The sequence below is a fragment of the Hyla sarda genome, chromosome 8 (genome assembly GCF_029499605.1).
Source record: "Hyla sarda isolate aHylSar1 chromosome 8, aHylSar1.hap1, whole genome shotgun sequence".
NCBI lineage: Eukaryota > Metazoa > Chordata > Amphibia > Anura > Hylidae > Hyla > Hyla sarda.
The window spans coordinates 54,883,382-54,906,930 of NC_079196.1; the positions used below are offsets into that span (position 1 = coordinate 54,883,382).

Genomic DNA, 23,549 nt, shown 5'->3' on the forward strand with positions numbered 1-23,549 from the left:
CAAGGCACCATAGCTAAAAATAAGTCATCACCTAGATTAGGGTTTCCCAACCAGTGCGCCTCCGGCTGTTGCAAAACTACAACTCCCAGCATGCCCGGCCAGCGAGTTGTAGTTATGCAACAGCTGGAGGCACACTGGTTGGGAAACACTGACCTAGAACAGTGTTGTTCTCTGGCTGTTGCAAAACTACAACTCCCAGCATGCCCGGCAACCAAGTTGTAGTTATGCAACAGCTGGAGGCACACTGGTTGGGAAACACTAACCTAGAACAGTGTTGTTCTCTGGCTGTTGCAAAAATACAACTCCCAGCATGCCCAGCAAGCAAGTTGTAATTATGCAACAGCTGGAGGTGCACTGGTTGGGAAACACTAACCTAGAACAGTGTCTCTGGCTGTTGCAAAACTACAACTCCCAGAATGCCCAGCCAGAGAGTTTTAGTTATGCAACAGCTGGAGGCACATTGGTTGGGAAACACTAACCTAAAACAGTGTTCTCTGGCTGTTGCAAAACTACAACTCCCAGAATGCCCAGCCAGAGAGTTGTAGTTATGCAACAGCTGGAGGTGCACTGGTTGGGAAACACTAACCTAGAACAGTGTCTCTGGCTGTTGCAAAACTACAACTCCCAGCATGCCCGGCCAGCAAGTTTTAGTTACACAACAGCTGGAGGCACATTGGTTGGGAAACACTAACCTAGAACAGTGTTCTCTGGCTGTTGCAAAACTACAACTCCCAGCATGCCCAGACAGCCTGCGGCTGTCTGGGCATGCTGGGAGTTGTAGTTTTGCAGAAGCCAGAAAACACTGTTTTAGATGGTGATGGCAGAAAAATAAATTTCCAGCTTTCTGCTCCTGAAGACAATTTGTTCTTGAACTTGGTGTGATCCTATACAAGGCTCCAATACTCCCATTCAAGTACTACAAAGGGGCTTCCAAGTCTTTTTGGATGGCAGCCCAGCTGGGTGATCTCAGGATGAGCGCCTGCAGACAATGAAGAACACACAATGGATGTGGATGCAGAGAGAGGAGCAAACGGGGAAGTATAGCAAACAAAACACCAAGGCAGACCCCGGGAGTGGGGAGCCCCCCAGCAGCAGCCAACAAGCCCCCGACCAAAAGCCGACAACAGCCGCAGCCCCCCTCACCCACACTCCATGCGACCGGGCAGCAGAGTTTACAAAGTTACCTGAACTCCTGCTGTCCCCCCCGCCGGAAAGCGTGCGTTGGATCCGTCCCGAGTAGTGAAACGAAGCCAAGGAATAATCCAACCGGGACTACGGGGGAAGGGAGGAGAGTATACTTAGTGCTAATGAGGGCTTCTTACGCCACTCTTCACCGTACCGCCATCACTTTTTTCCCTCCTCCCGCGGGCTCCTACTCCTTCTTCTTACTCCTCGTTCTTCCCAAATAACTAACTGCCAAGCGCAAGCCGAGCGCGTCCCCGACTACCCAGCCAATCCAGGGCTCTGGGCGGTGCGCGCCCCCGCTCCGGCTCTGACACAGGTCACAGAGGAGGCGGCGGCGAAGGAGAACTTCCCAAGGCGCGCCCCCGCGTGCGGTCCCGCAGCGCCACCTGGAGGGCGAGAGGGAGAGAGCGCGCCTGCGCAGTTGACAAAACTGACATAAAAACCCATGCGGCTGTGGAACTACGAATCCCAGCCAGCCTTGGTGGTGTTGTGTTTACGTCACACACGCACCTCGCCTTGTGTAAAATTGTATAGTGAAATTTAACCCCTCAAGGACACGGATCCCTTTCATTTTTGCGGGTTTTTTTCCCCCCCCATATTTTCCTCCTCACCTTTTTGTTTTTCTGTTCACAAACCCATATGAGCGCTTGTTTTTTGTGTGACCAATTATACTTTGTAATGACCCCTTTTATTTTACCATAAAATGTACGGCACAACTCAAATATTATTTGTTGGGGGGAAATTGAAAAGAAAATCGCAGGTTTGCAACTTTTGGGAGGACTTTGATTTTACACATAAGCTCGGTAAAACTGATGTTTTCTCTTTATTCTGTGGGACAATACGATTAAAATGATAACCATGTTTACATGCTTTTCTATTATTGTACTGCTTTTTTTAAAAAAGTCACACTTTTTAACCCTTTAAGGACCAGACCTATTTTGGCCTTAAAGGGGTAGTCCGGCGCTTAGACATCTTATCCCCCGCTGGGGACCCCCGTGATCTTGCACGCCGCACCCCATAAGAATCAGTCCCAGAAGCAAACACGTTCCGGGTCTGATTACTGTCGATCACGGGGACGGAGCATTGTGACGTCACAGCTCGATCGCAGACCAGAGCAGAAGACCCCGGGAGACGGCCGGAGCCATGCTGGATGATCGGATTGCCCCGGCAGCGCTGCGGGCGATCCGATCATCCATTCAAAGTACCGCACTGCCGCAGATGTCGTGATCTGTATTGATGACGGCATCTGAGGGGTTAATGGTGGACATCCGCACGATCGCGGATGTCCGCCACTACCGGCGGGTCCCTGGCTGCTGATAGCAGCAGGGACCTGCCGCGCATGACATGAGCACCGGTCCGGTGCTCGCGGTCATGGAGGTGCGTAAATGTACATCATGGTGTGTTAAGTACCACGTCACCATGACGTACATTTACATCCATTGTCGTTAAGGGGTTAAACAAAATCAGTATGTTAAAATGTCCCAATTCTGACCCCTATAACGTTCTTATTTTTCTGTATACACTGCTGTATAAGGGTATATTTTGTTTGCACCATGATATGTAGTTTTTATTGGTTCCACTTTTGCATACATGTAATTTTTTTATGCTGTTCACCGTAGTTCGGACATTTCTGCTGGCAGCGATACCAAATATCTTTGTGTATTATTTTATTTTATTTTTTTATTACAGACTTTAAAAGTTTTAAGTCCACATAGGGGATTAGAAAACTATTATAAGCAATCCCTAGATTGCTATTGCTGTTTAGTGCTATGCATAGCACAAATCAGTGAATTGGCAATCCACTTGTACAGCCCGCCCAAAGGCAGACTATACAAATGGGTCAATCACTAAGGTCAGGTCCGTTCAACATCCTGACATCGCGCGTGCCTTCACACATCGAAAGGAGGTGGGAAAATTAGCTTTCCCCTAGGGTGACAAAAATCCTTGGACCAGGCCTGGTGATATCTGTCATCATCAGCAGCCAGAACCTGGAATCTATGAAGCGCTGAATGCGCCAAGTACCAGGCGACAATGGCGTACAGTTACGCTTCATGCAACGAAAATTCCATGTGGAATTTTCAGCTAGATATTCCAAGAAGAAATTTCATAGTGTGAACAGGGTATAAGGGTATGTTCACAGTGAGGAAATTGTGTAAGGAACATCTGCACTTATTTCATATCAGAAACTTCCACTGACATCAGTTGGACTTTGATTCCAGCCTTAGGTTATGATCACATGGCGGAATGTCCATACAAATATTCTGCACAGACATTCTGCTGCAGCAGAGTCCCATTGATTTCAGTGAGGTTCTGCTGCACTGTGCACACGGTGAAATTTGCGCTGCAGATGTGTCTGCCAGGGAAATCCTGATTCCGGCATCCATAGGAAGAATAGACATGTCTATAAATTATGCGGATTTTTCTCGGAAATGCATTGCCGTCTATGAGACGCTGCATTTCCCAGCAGTCCCAGCAACTGCCGTAACTTTCTAATGTGCGAGATGTCCGCCCCTGTTCTCCCAGCAGACATTCCGCACATTTTACGCAGTGTGAATATGACCTTAGTGTTAACAGGGCTAAGGCTGGGTTCACACTACGTTTTCTCCTATACGGGAGCGCATACGGCAGGGGGGAGCTAAAACCTCGCGCTCCCGTATGTGACCGTATGCGCTCCCGTATGTCATTCATTTCAATGAGCCAGCCGGAGTGAAACGTTCGGTCCGGTCGGCTCATTTTTGCGCCGTATGCGCTTTTCCCCCGGACCTAAAACTGTGGTCAACCACGGTTTGAGGTCCGGTCGTAAAAGCGCATACGGCGCAAAAATGAGCCGACCGGACCGAACGTTTCACTCCGGCCGGCTCATTGAAATGAATGACATACGGGAGCGCATACGAAGGCATACGGGAGCGCGAGGTTTTAGCTCCCCCCTGCCGTATGCGCTCCCGTATGGGAGAAAACGTAGTGTGAACCCAGCCTATGACAGCTTGATACATCTCCCTATCCCAGTAGACAAGTGACAACATGTGCATATTAAACTTTTCCCATGTCAGCGCTTTTATTTTCCAATGGCTTCATTATTTTTCATCCACGATATGCAAACAGCTGTATTTATTTTTTTATTTTTCTGCCAACATAGTCGTATAAGGGATCCTTCTTTGTGGGAGGGAGTACAGTCCAATCCTGAAAAGGTGGAAGTTGTCAAAAACTGGCCTACCCCGCGCACGGTGAAAGATGTCAGGAGCTTCCTGGGATTTGCTGGCTACTACCGCCACTTCATTCCCCACTTCGCACAGATTGCAAAACCCCTCACAGCTCTCTTACAGGGTACAGCAAAGAGGAACTATAATGGGAAACTACCTGTTGAATGGGCTGAAGAGCAAGAGACAGCATTCTGAGCTCTTAAACATATCTGGCGTATCCAGACTATAGTCAGCCATTCCGGTTATATACAGATGCCAGTTTCGATGGTCTGGGAGCTGTCCTGTCCCAAGTCCAGGAAGTACAGGAGTGAGTAGTTGTCTATGAAAGTCGTAACCTGCGCGGAAACGAGAAGAACGATGCAAACTACAGCTCATTCAAGTTGGAACGTCTCGCCCTGGTATGGGCCGTGACCAAAAAGTTCAAAGACTACTTGGTTGCCACGCCATTTACTGTCTATACAGATAGCAACCCATTGGCCCACCTGAATACCGCCAAGTTGGGTGCCATCACAAAACGTTGGGCTTCAAGATTAGTGTTACACTACGCGCTCCTGCCTCACACGCTGGCCATGAACGCATGGTCCCCTTACCTTCTGCTGCCGACGGGGCTGGGACTCGCATCGCGGGACGTGCCCGCATGTGAGCCCCAGTCCGTCACTCTCTGGATGTTTCTCCTGCCTCTGCCTCCACCTCTCTGCTCCGGCACGCGTGCACGCGTGTCCCCTTCCCCTAGGGCTTGCGCGCGCCGGAGCTTTAAGATTTAAAGGGCCAGTACGCTCATTAGTGTAATCACCTGTGGCTTGTTTTTAAATGCCTCCTCAGTTCTCTGCCGGATCTTTGTTGCCTTGTGCCCTAGAGAAAGCGTTCCTTTGTATTGCCTTGCCTTGTACCAGATTTCCTGCTCTTGTGACTTGACCTTGGTTCTTTTGCCGCCTGCCTACTGAACTCCTGCTATGTCTCGACTACGCTACTGTGCCGCCTGTCCTGACCTACTGCTATCCTGACTACGAGTTGCCTCATCCCTCCTGTGCCTCGCATCTCCTCAGCCGCCTGTGTGGTTGAACCTTGCCAGGGGTAGCGCCTGGGTGTCGCTTGCAGCTGCAAGCCCATCCTGCTTTGCGGCGGGCTCTTGTGAAGACCAGCGGCACCTTAGACTCCGCTCCCTGGTACGGTCCGAGTCATCTGCCACACAGGTCCAGCGGATCCACATACACCGGAGTTCCTGTCTACAGAAACGTGAGTGTTACAATTAGCCAATTACAGTTTCACCATCAAGTACAGAAGTACACCATCAAGTACCCCGGCGAAGAACCCCCTGTCAAAGACATGTGGGAAGACGTGTAGATGCCCCCATTTTATCAATGGTTCCTGAACCAAAATGTTGTGATCGCCCTCAGGGACGGCAAACCCAGGTCCGAAAAGGTTCAAGAAGACCTATACACCCGGAAGACTCTTCAAGACGAAAGTTGAGCCATGGGTGATCTGTTGGACTACCTGCTGGCGAAAAAGGTACCAACCCGTCTACACAGGGCCCAGTGTGACTATGAGCTGAAATGTCTGTGGTGACAGAGGAAGTGACTGTTTGTACACAAGGGACTGTTGTACCTAATTTGTTTAGATCCGGTCTCTGGTGATCGACTTCATCAGATTCTGGTTCCCCAAAGAGACGATGGTCCTCAACACATACCATGATCAGTCGGGACACTTTGGAGTTCAGACGTGTAGCAAAAGTGGTTAACACGCGTAAATATCTAAGATAGGACTGTAACATTATTTGTAGTCCCAGTCCACCAGTTCAAAATATATACAGAAATATATAATGCACATATGTGCAAGATTGGGTGACAAGATTGCTAAAAGTAACACATTAACAATGTTGTATGGTGTAAAAATGTGTTCTGGGGAGAAGAGTTTTAATACCGAGGGGTCCCCACCAGCCAAGGCATTGGGCAGATAGCCTCAAGTAACCCAATGCACAACTTGTATATAATATTGTCATAAGAGTGTGTTGCTAATGCAGTTACAAGGTTCGTCAACCCCACATGTTCACATGTTACTATCATAAAATACAAGAGCATGTATGGACATTCACCATGCCACATGGACTCATCATTACCTTCTTTTGTAATCCAGAACTGAGAAAGACATTAGGGAAGATTTATCAAAACCTGTCCAGAGGAAAAGTTGCTGAGTTGCCCATAGCAACCAATCAGATCGCTTCTTTCATTTTTAACAAGGCCTCTGCAAAATGAAAGAAGTGATCTGATTGGTTGCTATGGGCAACTCAGCAACTTTTCCTCTGGACAGGTTTTGATAAATCTCCCCCATTGTGCATAAATGCCCCAGGAATTGTCACTAGGCCCCAGTGGCCACTTCAGTCCTCCGCCCTCCAGGACTGAGCATCGAGGGCGACTTTAATTAAGAGGGGGAGTTTTCAATGGCCCAGTATGGGAGGTGGTGTTACCCCGTACCTTCACTGCCCTGTCAGGCAGCATCCTTCAGTGTCCCCAGGGCCCCCTGCATTAGTTTCCTCATTGTAAATATGTTGTACTGTATAAAATGTGTCATCACTTTAATAGTTATACCATGTGATATACCATGTGATTGTTACCCAGGAGGTACCAGTGACCAGGTGATCCCAAGAGTGACCTATGGGCTCCCTGCTAGTCCATATAAGCCCTGGGTGGAGCTAGCTCGCTCTCTCTCTCTTTTGCACCAAGTCTTTTCTGAGGTCAGTCGTGCTTAGTGTGTCCAGAGTATTGGAGACCTCAAGTCAAGTCCTGCAGCCACAGTCAAGTGCAAGTAAGATAAACCTGCAGCATTGTCCATCATCAGTCAAGTCAGTCTCTGTCAATTTGTCAAGCCACGTGGCCTGCACCAAATTGTCTAGTCCTACTACAAGTCCCAGCAAGCCCTTAAGGTCTCTGAGTCACTGGTCACCTCCTTGGGCCCTGACTGAACTGTATACACTTTACCAACTGTCTACCTTCAGTAAAGCTACTGTGGTGCCTTGGGGGGGGTGTATGGCAGCTGGGGTGTTGCTGTGAGGTATATCACAGGTATAATTAACTCTTGTCAGTCGTGATGCCATGGTGAGGGTTAATACTGTGATACTTGGCCTATTGCCACCCTTCCCAAAAGCTATAGGGAGATGTAGAATAAATGCAATGTCCACAACCAGAGCTTTGCTGAAAACTTTCGGAAACTTTACTGAAGATTTTCTGTAACATGGGATAACAGGAACAGTCTTTATAACAAAGTCTTTGTACAGCGCAGCTGAGATTGACGTGTGGTTGGGACTTTTGTAAGTTCTTTAGATTAGTAGGATTTTGTAAGCATAGATCCGCTGGATTTAGGGGTATGTTTAGGTCCAGAGGTCTCGCTAGCATAAGCAGGGAAGTTGTAAGAACTCAATGTTTCGTTTCAGGCCGAGGGCGGCAGGCTGTGGCCTAGTAGCAGTTGTTGTAAGTTGCGGAGGTCTGTCCTCATGAAGTGTCAGCAACCCAAGAGAGCGTCTATTGGCTGAAGCTCCCTTATATAGGCAGGGGCTGGCCGTTTTAGGATTGGTCCACACCATCTGTCAATCAGCTTTACAAAGTATTATGGCTAATCACATGACCCATGAACCTCCAAAGGTCCTTTTACCTACCATAGAGTACCAACCCGAATCACATGACCTAAGGTCCTGCGATGCTATGAAGGTAAGCATACATATAATATACAGCATTTACATATAATTTACTAGAATATTAACTATTTGAGGGGTGACTAGGGGATGACTAGCGGACCCCCACAGTTACTAGGAACTCTGACTTTGGGGACCCCCATCCAAGGTTCGGTATGCAATACGGTACCGAGGCACCACACTAGCGTTGTCCTTAACTTGGTGTCGGAGTCTTTATTGCTCCCGTGCCTAGCCCATGATCCAGCGGTATACCTTCGGGGGGTTATAGGCTAAACCACATCCTGGCATCAAGAATACAAGGTGTTAATGCCATCTGCCCCCTGCTCTGCTCTGCACCTCACACCCTTCCACCACAACAGCAAAATGTGTCAAAAGCTTTTTGTAGTTTTTTTTATACATTGCCATGTTCTGACACCCATAACTTTTTTTTATTTTTCTGCTGACTGAGCTGTGGGAGGGCTAGTTCATGATGCTGTCGTTTTTATTGATAATATTTTGGAGTACATATGACTATTTTTTGAGGGCTTAAGGTAACCCAAAATATTTTTTGCAATTTGCTTATGGATAAAGAACATGATATTTTACTGTTTTAGACTTTAACAGACGTGGTAAAGCCAACTTTGTTTATTTTTTTGTGATAATGTCATTTTTAACCCCTTAAGGACACAGCCCATTTTCACCTCTAGGACGCAGCCCTTTTTTGCACATCTGACCACTGTCACTTTAAACATTAATAACTCTGGAATGCTTTTACTTATCAATCTGATTCCGAGATTGTTTTTTCGTGACATATTCTACTTTAACATAGTGGTAAATTTTTGTGGTAACTTGCATCCTTTCTTGGTGAAAAATCCCAAAATTTGATGAAAAAATTGAAAATTTTGCATTTTTCTAACTTTGAAGCTCTCTGTTTGTAAGGAAAATGGATATTCCAAATATTATTTTTTTTGGATTCACATATACAATATGTCTACTTTATATTTTCATCATAAAATTGACATGTTTTTACTTTTGGAAGACACCAGAGGGCTTCAAAGTTCAGCAGCAATTTTACAATTTTTCACAAAATTTTCAAACTCGCTATTTTTCATGGACCAGTTCAGGTTTGAAGTAGATTTGAAGGGTCTTCATATTAGAAATACCCCATAAATGACCCCATTACAAAAACTGCACCCCCCAAAGTATTCAAAATGACATTCAGTAAGTGTTTTAACACTTTAGGTGTTTCACAGGAAAAGCAGCAAAGTGAAGGAGAAAATTCAAAATCTTCATTTTTTACACTTGCATGTTCTTGTAGACCCAATTTTTGAATTTTTACAAGGGGTAAAAGGATAAAATTTATACTTGAATTTGTAGCCCAATTTCTCTCGAGTAAGCACATACCTCATATGTCTATGTTAATTGTTCGGCGGGCGCAGTAGAGGGCTCAGAAGCGAAGGAGCGACAAGGGGATTTTGGAGAGTACGTTTTTCTGAAATGGTTTTTTGGGGGCATGTTGCATTTAGGAAGCCCCTATGGTGCCAAAACAGCAAATAAAAAAAACATGGCATACCATTTTGGAAACTAGACCCCTTGAGGAACGTAAAAAGGAATTAAGTGAGCTTTAATACCCCACAGGTGTTTCATGACTTTTGCATATGTAAAAAAAAAAAAAAAAAATTTCACTAAAATGTGTGTTTCCCCCCAAATTTCACATTTTTGCAAGGGTTAATAGCAGAAAATACCCCCCAAAATTTGTAACCCCATCTCTTCTGAGTATGGAGGTACCCCATAAGTTGACCTGAAGTGCATTACGGGCGAACTACAATGCTCAGAAGAGAAGGAGTCATATTTGGCTTTTTGAGAGCAAATTTTGCTCGGGGGGCATGTCGCATTTAGGAAGCCCCTATGGTGCCAGGACAGCAAAAAAAAACAACATGGCATACCATTTTGGAAACTAGACTCCTTGAGGAACGTAACAAGGGATAAAGTGAACCTTAATACCCCACAGGTGTTTCACGACTTTTGCATATGTAAAAAAAATAATTTTTTTTTTACCAAAAATGCTTGGTTTAGCAAAAATTTAACATTTTTAAAAAAGGTAATAGCAGAAAATACCCCCCAACATTTGAAGCCCAATTTCTCCCGATTCAGAAGACACCCAATATGGGGATGAAAAGTGCTCTGCTGGCGCACTACAGGTCTCAGAAGAGAAGGAGTCACATTTGGCTTTTTGGAAGCAAATTTTGCTCTGGGGGCATGCCGCATTTAGGAAGCACCTATGGTGCCAGGACAGAAAAAATAAAACACATGGCATACCATTTTGGAAACTAGACCCCTCGGGGAACGTAACAAGGGGTAAAGTGAACCTTAATACCCCACAGGTGTTTCACGACTTTTGCATATGTAAAAAAAAAATATTTTTTTTACACTAAAATGCTTGTTTTCCCCCAAATTTTACATTTTTACAAGGGATAATAGCAGAAAATACCCCCCAAAATTTGTAACCCCATCTCTTCTGAGTATGGAAATACCCAATAAGTGGACGTGAAGTGCACTGGGGGCGAACTACAATGCTCAGAAGAGAAGGAGCATCATTGAGCTTTTGGAGAGAGAATTTGGCCATGTGCATTTCCAAAGCCCCCCGTGGTGCCAGAACAGTGGACCCCCCACATGTGACCCCATTTTTAAAACTACACCCCTCACGGAAGGTAATAAGGGGTGCAGGGAGAATTTACACCCCACTGGCATTTGACGGATCTTTGGAACAGTGGGCTGTGTAAATTAAAAATTTCATTTTTCATTTTCACAGACCCCTGTTTCAAAGATCTGTCAGACACCTGTGGGGTGTAAATGCTCACTGTACCCCTTGTTACATTCCGTGAGGGGTGTAGTTTCCAAAATGGGGTCACATGTGGGTATTTATTGTTTTGCACTTATGTCAGAACCGCTGTAAAATCAGCCACCCCTGTGCAAATCACCAATTTAGACCTCAAATTTACATGGTGCGCTCTCCCTTCTGAGCCTTGTTGTGCGTCCCCAGAACACTTTGCGCCCACATATGGGGTATCTCCGTAGTCGGGAGAAAATGCGTTACAAATTTTGGAGGCTTTTTTTCTTTTACCGCTTGTGAAATTTTAAAGTATGGGGCAACACCAGTATGTTAGTGTACAAAAATGTTTTTTTTTTTACACTAACATGCTGGTGTAGACCCCAACTTTACCTTTTCATAAGGGGTAAAAGGAGAAAAAGCCCCCCAAAATTTGTTAGGCAATTTCTCCCGAGTACGGCGATACCCCATATGTGGCCCTAAACTGTTGCCTTGAAATACGCCAGGGCTCCAAAGTGAGAGCGCCATGCACATTTGAGGCCTAAATTAGGGATTTGCATAGGGGTGGACATAGGGGTATTTTACACCAGTGATTCTCAAACAGGGTGCCTCCAGCTGTTGCTAAACTCCCAGCATGCTTGGACAGTCAATGGCTGTGCGGAAATGCTTGGAGTTTTTGTTTTGCAACAGCTGGAGGCTCCGTTTTGGAAACACTGCTGTAGGATACGTTTTTCATTTTTATTGGGGGGGAAGGGGTGGGGGGGGGGCAGTGTACGTGTGTATATGTAGTGTTTTACTCTTTATTTTGTGTTAGCGTAGTGTAGTGTTTTTAGGTTACATTCACACTGACGGCGGATTACACTGAGTCTCCCGCTAGGAGTTTGAGCTGCGGCTGCTGCAGCTCAAACCTGAAGCAGGGAATTCACTGTAATCCGCCGCCAGTGTGAATGTAACCTGTACATTCACATGGGAGGGGGGGGGGGGGCAAAACTACAACTCCCAGCATGCACTGACAGAACGTGCATGCTGGGAGTTGTAGTTTTGCAACAGCTGGAGGCACACTGGTTGGAAAATACTGAGTTAGGTAATAGAACCTATTACCTAACTCGGTATTTCCCAACCAGTGTGCCTCAAGCTGTTGCAGAACTACAACTCTCAGCATGTACTGATTGCCAAAGAGAATGCTGGGAGATGTAGTTATGCAACAGCTGGATGCACGCAAGTACAACTCCCAGCATGCCGAGACAGCGATTTGCTGTTCCTGAATGCTGGGAGTTGTAGTTTTGCAAGATTTAGAGGGGTTCAGGCTGGAGATCACTGACAGTGGTCTCTAAACTGTGGCCCTCCAGATGTTGCAAAACTACAAATCTCAGCATGCTAAGACAGCAAACTGCTGTCTGAGCATACTGGGAGTTGTAGTTTTGTCATATCTGGAGGGCTACAGTTTAGAGACCACTGTCAGTGATCTCTAGCCTGAACCCCTCTAAATCTTGCAAAACTACAACTCCCAGCATGCCAACACAGCAAACAGCTGTCAAGGCATGGTGGGAGTTGTAGTTTTGCAACATCTGGAGGGCGACAGTTTAGAGACCACTCTCTAAACTGTCGCCCTGCAGATGTTGCTAGGCAACAGACTATGGACACGCGGCGCCATACTTACCTCCACCGCCGCCGTGATCACAGCCGCCGCCGCCGCCGGGTAAGTGACCGCCGCTGCCGCTACTACACGGTTCCCCCCGCTGTGCCCGGACACCGATGGGCGGGCATAGCGCGGGGAACCGAACTTTAACCCCCCCGCCCCCAGTCTGCTATTGGTCGGCCGCTCCGCCGATCAATAGCAGGGATAGGAGGGGTGGCAACCCTGCCACCTCACTCCTATCTCTTCAAGGGGGATCAAGGGTGTCTTGGACACCCCCGATCCCCCTTATTTTATCGCGGCGCCGCGATTGATGGGCAGGGGGAGAGCGCTCCCCCTGCAAACACCATAGATGCCGTGATCAGACTGATCACGGCATCTATGGGGTTAATGCTGCCAGGACCAGCGCGATCGCGCCCCGGCAGCTGCGGTGGGACTCCGGCTGTGATTGACAGCCGAGTCCCACCCGCGATCTCCTGCGCTGCCCGCGGCAGAGCAGGAGATCGCTTGGACGTATGCATACGTCCATTTGCGCGAACGTGTAATTCGCCTGGACGTATGCATACGTCCAATAGCGGGAAGGGGTTAATACAGTAACCCCCAGACATGCGATGGCCCCGACATATGATCAAATCGACATACGATGGCCTCTCAGAGAGGCAAAATGCTTAAGCTGCTGTCAGATAGCAGTTTAAGCATCCCGGGCAGGTTCACTTACCTATCCCGGCTGCTCCGGGTCCACTTCGCGATCCTCTGCCATTTTCTGCATCTTCTCCGGGGTCCTGGCCTCGCTTTCTGGCGTCGTTATTATGTCGCTGCACGCGCCGTCCAGGCGCCGCAACGTAATAACGTCACCAGAAAGCGAGGCCCGGACCCTGGAGAACATGCGGAAAAAGCCGGAGGATCCCAAAGAAGATGCCGGAGCAGCGGGACGGCATCAGGAGCCTCTGGGACAGCATCGGGAGTGGTGAGGACGCGGTTCGGAGCGGCGGGGACAGGTGAGTATAACTTCCTATACTTTACATTGCACGAATCCCTCAACATACGATGGATTCAACAAACGATGGGTCGTTTGGAACTAATTACCATCGTATGTTGAGGGACCACTGTATTTATTTTTAAAAGCATACAAAATGACTGCTGTCTCGGAATTTTTCCCAGCTTGCAATGCGGTCGAGACCTGACTCACTAGTCAGCTGATGACAGGGAGCCTGTCTGCTTCAATGGGTGGAGAGAGCAAACGGCAAGTAATGCAACAGCTGTAGATACCCTGATTGAAAACCACAGGTCTGCAGCTCATTTATGTTTCAATGGGTGTGGTAGCTGATGTGTGGGAAGGAGGAAAATGGTATCATAGGATTTGTAGGCAAACAAGAAAACTGAAAACAGGAAATGCAAGTTCACAGAAAGCTAGACACAGTGTTCTGGTAATCTCACAGCATAGCCATTTACCCCAGACAAGTGCAGATCCTTCCTAAGCAGGTCCATTACTGTCTGCCAGGTACGTACTAAAATCACCTTATGGTGGAGAACCCCTTTAAGGCCTAATGGTGTCTTCAGACCAAGTGATACCAAGAAGGGGGAGCTCCGCTCAGAAAAACACACACCCAGAAAGAAAACTATTTTAAATGAGGGTGATAGACATTGAATAAATGAAACTATACTCACCAACCCCGCAACCGTCATTCCATCAGTTCCTGATTGCTTCCTGTGTTCCCACAAGGTTTCAACTGCTTCCTGTGATACATTGCCCCTGCTGGGCGTATTCACCCTTTAGGGTGTATTCACACTTACAGTATTCTCCGCATATGTTATGTGCAGAATTTGAAGCTGCAGATTTTATGCTGCAGAGTTCAATGTAAGCTAAATAACTGGACACAGCTTCAAATCTTTCGAATCAAATATGCACAGGATACTGTAGGTGTGAATACACACATAACCTAACACGCACTTCTGCTGCTGCTGTAAATATTTTCTAGATATTGCAATCTAGGGAATATAATTCTATGGATCCCATACACATAGTGGGATTTAACAGATATTTGAATGTCATGTGCAGAGAATGAGCCCCTCTTCGATCAGGCTTATAGAGTACATGCTCTATTACCTCCATATGTCCTAACCAGTTCTATAAGGTACATTCGTGCATGTTACATCATGGTGATGATTGCTTCAATTCTTTTCTACTTGTCCTAAATTATCCGACTGACAGTCTGACTGATAACCCCTGTACATGAGAACGCTTCCAGTTTATGGCTTTATTGTTTGTTGTTTTTTTGCTGAATGTATAGAATATTTATAAAGTTCACTATTCTTATATATACCATTTCACTCACTGTGGACAACTGCAGCATATGTCTGCACTATACAAATAAAGATATCAAAACACAGGTATTGAGTAATATAATATGGGCATGCATAATTTATACCTGCTCACCCATCCTCCATTTGTGCTGGTTACTAAGCTGAATAGTCTTTGTAGCATTGTCGACATCTCGCTCATCATGATATATTAATGCTTGTACATTGGAAATTTTAATTTTGTAAATTGGAATTTTGTAAGAAAATGTATATCAGATGGACATCAATTACTAAGCCTTTTTGGCTCTAGGACTTCATGTTATCCTTGATCCACATGCCCATTTTACTGTTCTGTTTGTGTAAACCCTTAAAGGGGTACTCCGCCCCTAGACATCTTATCCCCTATCCAAAGGATAGGGTATAATGTGTCAGATCGCCACGGTCCCGCTGCTGGGGACCCCCGGGGATCGCTGCTGCGGCACCCCGCTATCATTACAGCACAGAGCGAGTTCGCTCTGTGCGTAATGATGGGCGATACAGGGGACGGAGCAGCGTGACGTCATGGCGCCGCCCCTCGTGACATCATGGCCCGTCCCCTTAATGCAAGTCTATGGCAGGGTGCGTGACGACCGCCGCGCCCCCTCCCATAGACTTGTATTGAAAGGAGCGGGCCGTGACGTCACGAGGGGCGGAGCCGTGACATAACGATGCTCCGGCCCCTGTATTGCGCGTCATTACGTGCAGAGCGAACTCGCTCTGTGCTGTAATGATAGCGGGGTGCTGCAGCAGGGATCCCGGGGCTCCCCAGCAGCGGCACCATGGCGATCTGACATCTTATCCCCTAGGGATAAGGGGCGGAGTACCCCTTTAAATGGGCAATAATAGAGGTGTATAGAGCTTTATTGTACCACCCATGCCCCCCCCCCCCCCATATGCCATATTTTAGGGCTTTTTTCTTCTAGAAGCATTAGGTACAGGCATAGCACTGATCAGTATATATATATATATATATATATATATATATATATATTTGAGTAGAGGATAAAGTCAAATAGCAGAGGGGTAGAGTTGGGACTAGAGGAGGAGTCTAACAGTGGGCCTTTTCTTAATTTTATTGCAGGGGAAACAGCATTTCCTTCTCGGACCTCAGCCCAGCCATGGTTATGACACAGGACTCATGGTAGTTCTTACCTTTTATTTTATGGACAATCATTCTTCCAGATGTCCCAAACAGGGCTGTATCACAGAAAATAACTTTACCCCAGTTCTCTGCAGTCCAGTCTCTGTCCGTTCTGCAGAATGTCAGTCTGTCCTTCTTGGAGATAACGGACTATAACGGAATTAGCATCTGTAAAAGTGACACAAAGTCGACAAAGATGTTGTTTATGATTTATATGTTTCCTTAACATATTTTAGCTGCATTATGTACCATAGGGGGTTCTACCCATACTAATAAAAAAAAGTATGAACTCTAGTTGGTGTTCTAGTTATGTTTTCCAACTCTTATACTTATAAGTATCATTATCAGATGTAGCAAACAGAGTACGAAAGAGTACATCACTCTCTTCTTGTTTTTTGTAATGAACGTTAAATCGCATATGTTTCCTTCATAAACCATTAAAATGAATGTAAATGACAGTTTTCCATTGGGATCAGGTTCCAAGTAAAAGTTGCCAAGGTAACTAGTGGTGCAAACTGCTACAAATACGGATGGCTTGATGTTTCTCAGATGGACCGTGAGATGCTCAGCTGTAATATCTTTACAACAATTTCTGCCATAATGATCATGAATTTCCCAGTTTACACCATTATATTCCAATAAAAGCTCCACCTGAGTTTAAAGGGGTACTCCGGCGCTAAAACATCTTATCCCCTATCCAAAGGATAGGGGGTAAGATGCCTGATTGCGGGAGTCCTGCCGCTGGGGACCCCCGTGATCTTCCACGTCGCACCCAATTAGAATCAGCCCCCGGAGCATGCTCACTCCGTGTCTGATTACTGGTGATCAAGGGGACGGAGCATAGTGACGTCACACCCTGCCCCCGTGTGATGTCACGCTCCGCCCCCTCAATGCAAGCCTATGAAGGGGGCGTGACAGCTCCCATAGGCTTGCATTGAGGGGGCGGGGCGTGACGTCACACAGGGGCGGAGCCGTGACGTCACAATGCTCCATCCCCATGATCGCCAGTAATCAGACCCGGAGCGAGCACGCTCCGGGGGCTGATTCTAACGGGGTGCGGCGTGGAAGATCACGGGGGTCCCCAGCGGCGGGACTCCCGCAATCAGGCATCTTATCCCTTATCCTTTGGATAGGGGATAAGATGTCTTAGCGCCGGATTACCCCTTTAATGGCATGACAAGTTATTTATTATCAAATATTACATGCTATAAATCAGTGGTGATATATCTGCATGTTAGTTACAGAAATTGGGGGAGATATTCAAAAACTACTGTCATTTCTGTTCCAGTTTTTCTCCTCACAATTTCAAAGGTTCTTGTGCTGCTTTGAAAATATGAAAATATGTGAAAGTTCATTTTCATGCCACTTTTGGTTTTTTTTCGCACCAAAAATTGTCAAACTTGGCACCAATTTTTTTTGTTGCCGCTATATTGGTTTTTTTTCCGACAAAATTGCTGATTTTGGCACCAAAATCTACAATATTGGGCACCAAATTTTACATCCTGGAAAATTCTGCTGGAAGCATATCATGTAATATTCCATGATTAATAGCGACCAGACAGCGATAACTGTATAAATAAAACATTTCTAGGGCTTAAATGTCCGTGCAGGCACAGTGACCATGAAAAAAAAAATATTTTAATAATATTTTCCAATAATAATTATTTAATTTTTCAATAATTGATTAAATATCACCTTTTCACAGAAAAAAAACTACAACCATTTCTGTGATTTCTACACTAGCAAAAAGATGGTGTGAATTTTTTTTAATGTAAAATGGGCTCTCCCCCACTTTGAAAATATCATGTAAAACATAAAATTTACATAGCCACGCCCACTTTTACAAAGATTGATGTTACTAGTATAAACCTTGGATAATTCTCACGTAAAACACTTTGAATATCCGATGTGAACTTTTTTGCGATGAGTTTTGAATATGAACCCCATTGTGCTGTAATAGTGAATTGAGGACGAACCCATGTTGCATTCATTGTACTCAATACATATTTACAGTGAAACCTGTTGGAGAAGACCACTCACAATTACATTGAAAAGTGATCTTCTGTGGAGGTGGTCTTCTCAATAAAATGTCCTCTATGTGAAATGTATGGTGGACTGAAAATCTGGTCTGAATAAGGGGGTAGTCATCTCTTTTTTGAGAGGTTTCACTGTTTTATTTTTTCGGCTAAGTTCATTGTCCATTCTCTACATCCCCACTTGTATATAAAGGAGTTCTGTTTGATGTTTGTAAATGTGGAAAATAAAAAGAGATAATCTCCACTAAAAGGGCAACTGTAAAGTTAGATGGAAAAATATTAGAGAGTAGCACTATGCACAATAATCATTTTCCTAAATTACTTATTTTCAAATCAGCATGTAAATAAATGTACAAAGTGACTATTGCCGGCACTCCCGGATGCTCGTAACTATGCATTAGGAGATGGAGCTTCCTGCTTTGTCTTCATAGCACCCATAGCCGGCACTAGACCCAGCCCTGTTGAATTTAAAAGGGTACTCTGCCCCTAGACATCTTATTCCCTATTCAATGGATAGGGGATAAGATGACTGATTGCATGAGGGTCCAGCCACTGAGACCTCCCGCAATCTCTGGCCCAACACCCCATCGTTTTGAACATTTATGTTCAGAATGCTGGCTGTGCTAGGCTGCGGGGCCGTAGTCATCACGTCCCCTCCGTAGTCATCACGTCCCCTCCGCACCTCAGTTGGCTAAACATTTTTTCCTCCAAATTTTTCGCCTCCACGGACTTCCCACGCATATTGTTTCTGACAGAGGCGTGCAATTTGTTTCTAAATTCTGGAGGACTCTCTGCACCCAGTTGAAGATTAAACTAAATTTTTCATCTGCCTACCATCCACAATCTAATGGACAAGTGGAAAGAGTGAACCAGGTTTTGGATGATTATCTTCGGCACTTTGTTTCTTCTCGCCAAGATGATTGGGTCGACCTCTTGCCCTGGGCCGAATTTTCTTATAATTTTAAAAATTCTGAGTCCTCCGCTAAACCTCAGTTTTTTGTGGTGTATGGCCGTCACCCTCTTCTCCCCCCCCCCCCCGTTGCCCACTTCTTCTGGTGTTCCTGCTGTGGGTGAGATGACTCAGGATTTCCCCTCCATCTGGCGTGACACCCACGATTCTCTCCAATTGGCTTCCTCCCGGATGAAGAAACATGCTGACAAGAGCAGAAGGGCTCCTCCCGTTTTTTCTCCGCCAAATATATTCGTTTCCGGGTCCCGAGCTACAAGTTGGGCCCGCGATTCTTAGGCCCGTTCAAAGTCCTAAGACAGATTAACCCTGTGTCCTATCAGCTCCACCTTCCTCCCTCTCTCCGCATTCCTAACTCTTTTCATGTCTCGTTACTTAAACCTGTTATCCTTAATCGTTTTTCTCCTAAGGTTCCTGTTCCTGTCCCTGTCTCCGGTTCCTCTGATGTCTTTTCTGTCAAACAGATCCTCGCCTCCAAGGTGGTCAGAGGTAAAAAATAATTTTGGGGTGGATTGGGAGAATTGCGGTCCTGAGGAGAGATCCTGGGAGCCTGAAGCCAACATCTTAGACAAGGACCTCATTACCAGGTTTCTTGGCTCCAAAAAGAGGGGGAGACCAAAGGGGGGGAGTACTGTTACGCCGAGCGCTCCGGGTCCCCCTCCTCCTCCGGAGCGCTCGCGGTGTCTTCTGCCCTGCAGCGCTCTCCCTGCCCTGTCGTGCCCGGCGGGGATGCGATCCGCCTAGCGGAACGTGCCCGTCCGTGGATCCCGTCCCACTCACCTGTCCCGATCTCCTGCTGGGTCCCAGTGCGCGCGGCCCCGCTCTCTAGGGTGCGCGCGTGCCAGGGCTCTCAGATTTAAAGGGCCAGCGCACCGCTAATTGGTGCCTGGCCCAATCACCCTAATTAGCTTCCATCTGCTCCATGTGTATTTAAGTCTGCTTCCCCTTCCGTTCCCTGCTGGATCTTGTTGCCTTGTGCCCTGTGAAAGCGTTATAGTGTGTTCCCAAGCCTGTGTACCCAGACCTTCTGCTGTTGCTCCTGACTACGAACCTCGCTGCCTGCCCTGACCTTCTGCTACATCTGACCTCGCCTCTGTCTAGTCCTTGTGTACCGCGCCTGTCTCAGCTGTCAGTGAGGTTGAGTCACTATCGGGTGGAACGACCTGGGGGTTACCTGCCGCTGCAAGTCCATCCCGCTTTGCTGCGGGCTCTGGTGAAAACCAGTAACCCCTTAGATTCCGTTCCCCAGGTACGGCCCATGCCATCACCTCACTGACACAGAGGATCCACCACCAGTGTCCTCTCCGCATACCAGTCCGGATCCTGATAGTGCACTTGGCAAACTTGATCGAGGAATGACCTCAGGGCTGAAGGAGGAAGAATAGGCCGCTTCTGGCGGGGTACTCACAGCAGACTCCTCCGACGGGATCTCGGCCCACGAGCCCCAGGTCCTGTGGTGAGGGGACAATCTCACCGGTGACGCACCTCCAGGTGTCCCTGCACTGTTCGCTGGAGGTGTCTCTGACCAATCATTGTCATCATCAGGCAGTGGGGGAAGATTGCAGGCCCCCTCTTCGTCTAATGACAACTGCTGCAGACGGTCAGCAAGCTCTTGAAAAAGTTGGGCTGCAACTGCCACAACTTTCCGTCTTTCCGGCGCCATTTTGCCAACTTGTTTATTTACTTCCCTATAGATTTCCTTTTGGGAATCCAAAAATAAGAAAATTTAATTTGTAGACTAAAATTTAACTTTTAATAGGTACAACTAAAACTGTCCTCGAAAAACTGGACAGAAAACAACCACATGTGCAAAAATAGAAAATAATAGATTAAGCTCCAGGTAAATACAGCATAATAGCTGCGTACAAAAGATTGATATTAATTACCATGAAGTATCCGCCTGGCTAATTCTGACCCTTTCCCCATGGTTCGGGAGACGTTTCAGGGTGGGACAACAGGAGGGGGTTGGCAAGGGAGCCTGTTACACACTATACTACCCCTAGAAACCCTACCCCTAGGCGGGGTGGGCGTCCTAAAAAGGACGGTCCCGCGCAGGAACCTAGTCCCAGTTGTACTATAGACACCCTACAATAAACTCACTTACTTGCTAATTAACAAAGTACTCACTACCTGCGGGGCCAATACCCTACTACTGATCTATGATTATAATCAGTCAAGGCAGGACAGTCAGAGCTGCAAGGAGAGTGATCCTTTTACCTAAGTATCGGTCAGGGTAATTGACAATATTGTAATCCCTTCCCCACACAGGTTATATACCCAGAAAAGTCACCTTTTGATATACAGACAACATCTACATACATGTAGCAGTAGGAGGATAGGGCACCATCAAAAACCCCCCATACAATAGAAAGTATATATCAAACTATTAGCTGCATACTTATGGTTTTATGATCCAGAAGATGCATGATTAATGTCTCGACGCGTTTCTTAATGTCCCGTTCATCAGGAGACCGATAGGGATACAGATAGAGGATGAGGAGCACGCCATCCATATGCACCCTGCAGCGATGCGCGAGGGTTCTGTGCGGCTACCAATTTGGCGCATCGCGCGCCCTTAAATATCCGGTGAGCCGTACGTCAGCACACCTAATGCGGTTCACAGTGGAACGCATAATCGCGTCACTTCCGGTTTAGACAGGAAATGACGTATCGCACTATGTACGAACTGTCAGAGAGAAGTATTCTCATCCTAGGTAAGTTAAGACTTATACTACAACTCTCTAACCGGTCCTAGATCAGGGGGCCGGTCCGACAAAGCTCTACACATGACTCATCATAGTTCAGATGTATTATGAATTAACTATAGTGATATGGATAGGTCCACATTGATTACTTACTATTCTCATAGTCATCTGTTAATGTTATGCCGCAAAAATACTTCAAGCGACATTATTATATTAGTTAGGCTAGAATTTAGAATAAAGCCACATTCTTGGTTTCTAAGGGAATCCTCCCTATATCCTAGATATTAGGTGTGCCTTCTTAATAATGGTACCTATATACATGTGAATGTCAGCGTTTTCTGCTGGCAACAAGATACAAAGAAATATTTTATTATTAAAAAACGGCACTATCTCGTGCCAAATGGGCAGGTTTCCATCATAGTTGGGGTCATTCTGAGAATTAATATATACAGGGTATGCCGCTCAGGGGTATCAAGAGTTAGTAATTTTGTGTTGGATCTATATGAAGCATCCAAACGATAATGCCTCATTCAAGCCATAGGGTGAAAAAGATCTTATTTTATAGATCCACCGGAGTTCCTTTTGTAGAAGTATTTTATCAAAGTCTCCTCCTCTTACTGGCGGGTGTACAACCTCAATTATGGTAAAGCAAAGAACATTGTCATCCCCTGCATGTTTGTCATGTATGGAGAGGTTGCCTAGCTGGTTTTTAGTGACCAGTACATCCAGAAATGGAAGACTTTTTTCATTAATTTCTGAAGTAAAAAATAGACCAAATGTATTATTATTCAAGAATTTCATGAAGGCCTCAAAATCCTCCTTTGTCGTGTGGGGTGGCACTAAGGAGGATTTTGAGGCCTTCATGAAATTCTTGAATAATAATACATTTGGTCTATTTTTTACTTCAGAAATTAATGAAAAAAGTCTTCCATTTCTGGATGTACTGGTCACTAAAAACCAGCTAGGCAACCTCTCCACCACACTGTATAGAAAAGCCACAGCAACTAATTCACTTCTACATTGGTCGAGCTACCTTCCTACATCTCTAAAAAGAGGAATTCCTAAAGGGCAATACATTAGAGTGAGACGTAATTGCTCTTCCAATGAAGAGTTTTTCAAACAAGCCCATATCCTCAAGGACAGATTTAAAACAAGGGGGTATCCAGAGGATTGTCTACAGAAGGCATTTGGTCACGCTAGGAGTCTCCAGCGGGACAACCTACTGACCCCTAATAGGTTTAGACAGGAGGACAGAAAGACGCGAATTATCGCAACATATGATGATAGGTCATCTACTATATATGACATACTATGAAAACATTGGGATATTTTGCGGGCTGATCCTCACATAAGTGAATTTATTGCTGATTGTCCCCTCATTACATTCCGAAAAGGGAGGAGTTTGAAAGACAGGCTGGTTCACAGCCATTACTCCCGACCCAAATCACGAGGGACTTGGCTTCAACGAACAACGGTTGGCAACTTTCCATGTGGTACGTGCTCCTTCTGTCCACAGATGAGACGCACCAATACATGGAAAAGTTCATCTACAGGTGAAATCTTCTACTCCAGAGAGCTAACTAACTGTAAAACGAAGGGTCTGATCTATCTCTGTCAATGCCCTTGTCCCCTTGATTATGTGGGGAAAACGGTTAGGGAGGTTAGAAGAAGAATTGGTGAACACATGGGAGATATAAGACACAATCGGAATACCCCTATTGCGCGTCACATACATGACAAACATGCAGGGGATGACAATGTTCTTTGCTTTACCATAATTGAGGTTGTACACCCGCCAGTAAGAGGAGGAGACTTTGATAAAATACTTCTACAAAAGGAACTCCG

The 23,549-nt window shown here is 46.0% G+C and overlaps 1 protein-coding gene across 7 annotated transcripts in view; it reads right to left on the minus strand.

Moving 5' to 3' along the window:
- Positions 1-1,512, minus strand: part of LOC130285091 (neurabin-1-like) — a 151,828-nt gene extending 150,316 nt beyond the window's left edge. For 4 of the 7 annotated variants that reach the window (XM_056536278.1, XM_056536284.1, XM_056536286.1 and 1 more), the window contains exon 1: positions 1,185-1,512. The gene's annotated coding sequence lies outside the window, so the exon portion shown is untranslated. The remainder of the gene's footprint in view (positions 1-1,184) is intronic. The other 3 variants (XM_056536279.1, XM_056536282.1, XM_056536285.1) reach the window with 2 other exon arrangements.
- Positions 1,513-23,549: the final 22,037 nt, after the last annotated feature.